Raw genomic sequence first — 6,045 nt, 5'->3', positions numbered from 1 at the left:
TTCCCACCAGCAGTGCAAAAGGATTCCCCTTTCTCTGCATCCTCACCAACATCTGTTGTTTCCTGAGTTGATAATTTGAGCCATTCTGAAAGGTGTGAAGTGGTATCTCATTGTGGTTTTGATTTGTATTTCCCTGATGATGAAGGGTCTTTTCATGTGTCTGTTTGCCATCTGAATGTCTTTGGAAAAGTGTCTATTCATGTCTTCTGCCAATTTCTTCCCTGGATTATTTGTTATTGGGGTGTTAAGTTTGGTAAGTTCTTTATAGATTTTGGATGTTAACCACTTTATCCAATATATCATTTGTGAATATTTTCTCTCATTTTGTCGGTTGCGTTTTAGTTTTGTTGATTGTTTCCTTTGCTATGCAGAAGGTTTTTATCATGATGAGGTCCCAATAGTTTGTTGTTGCTTCTATTTCCCTTGCCTCTGGAGACGTGTCAAGTAAGAAGTTGCTACGGCCTAAGTCAAAGAGGTTGTTGCCTGTTTTTTCCTCAAGGATTTTGGTGGTTTCCTGTCTCACATTTAGGTCTTTCATCCATTTTGAGTTTATTTTTATGTATGGTGTAAGAAAGTGGTTCAGGTTCATTTTTCTGCACGTCGCTGTCCAGTTTTCCCAGCACCACTTGCTGAAGACACTGTCTTTATTCCATTGCATAGTCTTTCCTGCTTTGTCAAAGATTAGTTGGCCATATACTTGTGGGTCCATTTCCGGGTTCTCTATTCTGTTCCATTGATCTGAGTATCTGTTTTTGTGCCAGTATCATACTGTCCTGAGGATTCCAGCTTTGTAATACAGCTTGAAGTCTGGGATTGTGATACCTCCGGCTTTGGTTTTGTTTTTCAAGATTGCTTTTGGCTATTCTTTTCTGGTTCCATACAGATTTTAGGATTGTTTGTTCTAGTTCTGTGAAGAATGATGGTGTTATTTTGATAGGGATTGCATTGAATATGTAGATTGCTTTGAGTAGTATTGACATTTTAATAATATTTGTTCTTCCTATCCAGGAGCATGGAATATTTTTCCTTTTTTGTGTGTCTTCAGTTTTTTTCATAAACTTTCTGTAGTTTTCAGTGTATAGATTTTTCACCTCTTTGGTTAGATTTATTCCTAGGTATTTTATGGTTTTTGGTGCAATTGTAAATGGGATCGATTCCTTGATTTCTCTTTCTATTGTGTCATTATTGATGTATAGGAATGCAACCGATTTCTGTGCATTGATTTTATATCCTACAACTTTGCTGAATTCATGGATCAGTTATAGCAGTTTTTTGGTAGAATCTTTTGGGTTTTCCATATAGTGTATCATGTCATCTGTGAAGAGTGAAAGTTTGAACTCCTCCTGGCTGAGTTGATGTATTTTATTTCTTTGTGTTGTCTGATTGCTGAGGATAAGACTTCCAATACTATGTTGAATACCAGTTGTGAGAGTGGACATCCCTGTCTTGTTCCTGACCTTAGGTAGAAAGCTCTCAGTTTTTCCCCATTGAACATGATTTTAGTGTTGGGTCTTTCATATATGGCTTTTACGATCTTGAGGTATGATCCTTCTATCCCTACGTTCTTAAGGGCTTTTTATCAAGAAAGGATGCTGTATTTTGTCAAATGCTTTCTCTGCATGTAATGGGAGGATCATGTGGTTCTTGTCCTTTCTTTTATTGATGTGATGTATCACATTGATTGTTTTCTGGATATTGAACCATCCCTGCATCCCAGGTATAAATCCCACTTGGTCATGGTGAATAATTTTTTTTAAAGTATTGTTGGATTTGGTTGGCTAATATATTGTTGAGGATTCTTGCATCCATGTTCATCAGGGAAATTGGTCTATAGTTCTCCTTTTTCATGGGGTCTTTGTCTGGTTTTGGAATCAAGGTAATGCTGGCTTCATAGAGTTTGGAAGTTTTCCTTCCATTTCTATTTTTTGGAACAACTTCAAGAGAATAGGTATTAACTCTTCCTTAAATGTTTGATAGAATTCCCCTGGAAAGCCATCTGGCCTTGGACTCTTGTTTTTTGGGAGATTTTTGGTTACTAATTTGATTTCTTTATTTGTTATGGGTCTGTTCATTATTTCTATTTCTTCCTGTTTCAGGTTTGGTAGTTTCTATGTTTCTAGGAATTTGTCCATTTCTTCCAGATTGCCCATTTTATTGGTGTGTAATGCTCATAATATTCTCTTATTATTATTTGTATCTGCTGTGTTGGTTGTGCTCTCACCTCTTTAATTCTTGATTTTATTTATTTCGGTCCTTTCCTTTTTCTTTTTGATCAAACTGGCAAGGGTTTATCGATTTTGTTAATTCTTTCAGGGAAGCAGCTTCTGGTTTCATTGATCTGTTCTACTGTTTTTGTTTGTTTGTTTGGTTGGTTGGTTGGTTTTGATAGCATTGATTTCTGCTCTAATCTTTATTATTTCCTGTCTTTTGCTGGTTTTTGGTTTATTTGCTGTTCTGTTCCAGCTCCTTAAGGTGTAAGGTTAGGTTGTGTATCTGAGACCGTTCTTCCTTCTTTAGGAAGACCTGGATTGCTATATACTTCCCTCTCTGCCGAGTCCCAGAGGTTTGGGGCTGTGGTTTTATCGTTTTCATTGGCTTCCAGGTGCTTTCGAATTTCCTCTTTAACTTCTTGGTTATCCCATTAATTCTTTAGTAGGATGGTCTTTAGTCTCAAAGTATTTGTTATCTTTCCACATTTTTTCTTGTGGTTGATTTTGAGTTTCATAGAGTTGTGGTCTGAAAATATGCACGGTATGATCTCAGTCTTTTTGTAATTGTTTAGGGCTGATTTGTGTCCCAGTAGGTGATCTATTCTGGAGAATGTTCCATGTGCACTAGAGAAGAAGGTGTATTCCTTCTGCTTTAGGATGCAACTGCTTTAGGATGCAATTTTCTGAATATATCTGTTAAGTCCATCTGGTCCAGTGTGTCATTCAAAGCTATTGTTTCCTTGTTGATTTTCTGTTTAGGTGGCCTGTCCTTTGCTCTAAGTGGGGTGTTGAAGTCCCTACAACTGTGGTATTATTATCAATGAGTTTCTTTATGTTTGTGATTAATTGATTTATATATTTGGGTGCTGCCACATTTGGAGCATAAGTGTTTACAATTGTTGGGTCTTCTTGGTGGATAGACCCCTTAAGTATGATATAATGCCCTTCTTCATTTCTTGTTACAGTCCTTATTTTAAAGTCTAGATTGTCAATATAAGTATGGCTACTTCAGCTTTCTTTTGTTGACCATTAGCATGATAGATGGTTCTCCATCCCCTTACTTTCAATCTGAAGGTGTCTTTAGGTCTAAAGTGGGTCTCTTGTAAACAGCATATAGATGGATCTTGTTTTCTTATCCATTCTGTTACCTTATGTCTATTTATTGGAGCATTTAGTCCATTGACATTTAGAGTGAATACTGAAAGATATGAACTTTTTTCCATTGTGTTGCTTGTAGAGTTGGAGTTTCTGGTAGTGTTCCCTAGTCCTTTCTAGTCTTTGTGCTTTTGGTCTTTTTTGTTTTGTTTTGTCTTTTCTCCCTTCAGAGAGTCCCCCTTAAAATTTCTTGCAGGGCTGGTTTAGTGGTCACAAACTCCTTTAAGTTTTGTCTGTCTGGGAAACTTTTTCTCTCTCTATTTTGAATGACAGCCTTACTGGAGAAAGAATTCTTCACTGCATATTTTTTCTGATTCAGCACAGTGAATATATCCTGCCACTCCTTTCTGGCCTGCCAAGTTTCTGTGGATAGGTTTCTGCAAACCTGATCTGTGTTCCCTTGTAGGTTAGGGACTTTTTTTCCCTTGCTACTTTCATGATTCCCTCCTTGCCTGACTATTTTGTGAATTTGAGTATGATATGCTTTGTTGATGGTCAGTTTTGTTGAATCTAATGGGAGTCCTCTGTGTTTTCTGGATTTTGAGGTCTGTGTCTTTCCCCAGGTTAGGAAAGTTTTCTGCTATGATTTACTCACATAACCCTTCTACCCCTTTTTCTCTCTCTTCATCTTTTTGGGACCCATATGATTTTGATGTTACTTTTTAATGAGTCGCTGATTTTTCTAATTCTTAAATCATGCTCTTTTGCCTTAGTCTCCCTCTTTTTTTCTGCTTCATTATTCTCCACAAGCTTGTCCTCCATATTGTTGATTTACTGCTCTACCTCATCCATCTTTGCTGCCGTGGCCTCCATTCATGATTGCAGCTCAGTTATAGCATTTTTTTATTTCTTCGCTGACTAGCTTTTTCTTCTTTTATATCCTCAGAAAGAGATTCTAATCTATTTTTGACCCCAGCTATTATTCTTATTATCATGAGTCTAAATTCTGGTTCAGACATCTTGCTTGTATCTGTGTTGATAAGTCCTTGGCTGTTGTTTCTTCCTGCTCTTTCTTTTGGCATGAATTCCTTCATTTCATCATTTTGAAGGAAGAAAGGGAATTAATAAGGGAAAAAATTTAAAATTAAAAAATTAAAAACAACACAGACACAGAAACAAAAATCAAATAAATGATGCTAGGTCATATGTCTTTAGGACTGGTTGTTGAAAAGAGCTTGATGGATTAGGGAAGAAAGGAAAAAAAATAGAGACAAAGGAAAAAGATGGAAAATGTTTGCAAATTTAAAAAATAAATACAAAGAAATAGAACAAAATGAAATTATGGAGGTAAAATAGAATTTGAAATATTTTCAAAAAAGTGGAAATATAGTAGAATAAAATTAAAGAAAAATATTTTTAATAAAAATAAATGTTTCTTTTTCTGTATGCAAGCAAAAGAAAAGAAAAAGAAAACAAATTGAATAGCTGGACCAGTGAAAAGTGAAATTACATGTTTCCTCTAGAAGTCAAACTATGAAGCACTTTATAAAAGTCCTTAAACTAAGCAGGCAGAGGGGTGTTCCTGAAGAGCCAGGTTGTCCCTGTTGGGTGGGGCTTAGTGTAACCGCTCCATTCTCCACTAGATGGTGCTGCTTAGCTTACTGGGTTGGATTGTTGTAGTGCTTGTAGGTGTGTATGCACATGCATGGGAGGGATGAAAATGGCATCACCTAGCTACCCAGTCTCTAGTATCCAAACTCTGTTTCCCCAATCAGCAATAGCACACCTGTCCTTTGTCTTTGGCTTCCATCCACTCTCTGCTTTTACACTATGACCAAGCTGTCAGGTTGCCAGGCGGCACCTCCCTCCTGAGTTTTATCTCAGATGCAGCTGTGTTTCCCGACCCCTCGCTTCTGAGGGACTACGGATTTGGCCTGTTATGACCCTCTACGGGATGGTCTCACCCAGCAATGGCCAGGTGTCAGCCTCCCCAGGGATGTTCATGGGACCATGCTGTTGCGGATGTCCAGAGACTGCAGCTGGGTCCAGCCCGCCCCGGAAAAAGTTCATGCAATCGTGTAGCAGCAGCATTTCAGGGATTATGGAAAATCACAACACACATCTGGCACCAGGCTTCACCCTTAACGACCTTGTTCCAGCACCAGCAAATGTGATTGCTCTCCAGACTCCATTACGACCTTTGCCTGTGGGGTGGCCACACAGCCTGTACCAGATGTCCTCCCAGAAGGGGAACCACCTCTCTCCGTGTCAGGAGGACCCCTGGACCTCACTCTGCTCCTGGAGATTTGCCTTTCCCACCAGAGTACCACCAGGTATCTAGCTGTGAAGTTCAGACTGCACTCCCCCTGTTTATAGAGTCTTAATGGAATTTAAACCCTCTCCTTTCTCCTTTCTCCCTTTTTAGTTCATTCCCTGTGGCTGTTTCCACTTTTCCACTTTCTCTCCACCTCTTTTGTGTATGTGGGTGCTTTTCCCATACTGTCCCCCCGACTGCATCCTCTCTCTGCAAGCAGAAACACTCCCTGCCCTCCATGGCTTCTCTCCCCCAGTTCACCTTTTTGTGCTGCATACCTGCTGGGTTCTGTGATTCAGGTTGTGCAGATTGTTGTGTTACTCCTCAAATCAGTTTTCTAGGTGCGCAGGATGGTATAGTGTTTATCTGGCTGCATTTCATGGACACGAGATGCCAAAAACATTCCATGCTGTTCCACTATCTTGG

This window comes from Felis catus, chromosome C1, assembly GCF_018350175.1.
Source record: "Felis catus isolate Fca126 chromosome C1, F.catus_Fca126_mat1.0, whole genome shotgun sequence".
Classification (NCBI taxonomy): Eukaryota; Metazoa; Chordata; class Mammalia; order Carnivora; family Felidae; genus Felis; species Felis catus.
The sequence above is the reverse complement of the archived record's forward strand: the minus strand, read 5'-3'. Positions refer to the sequence as shown.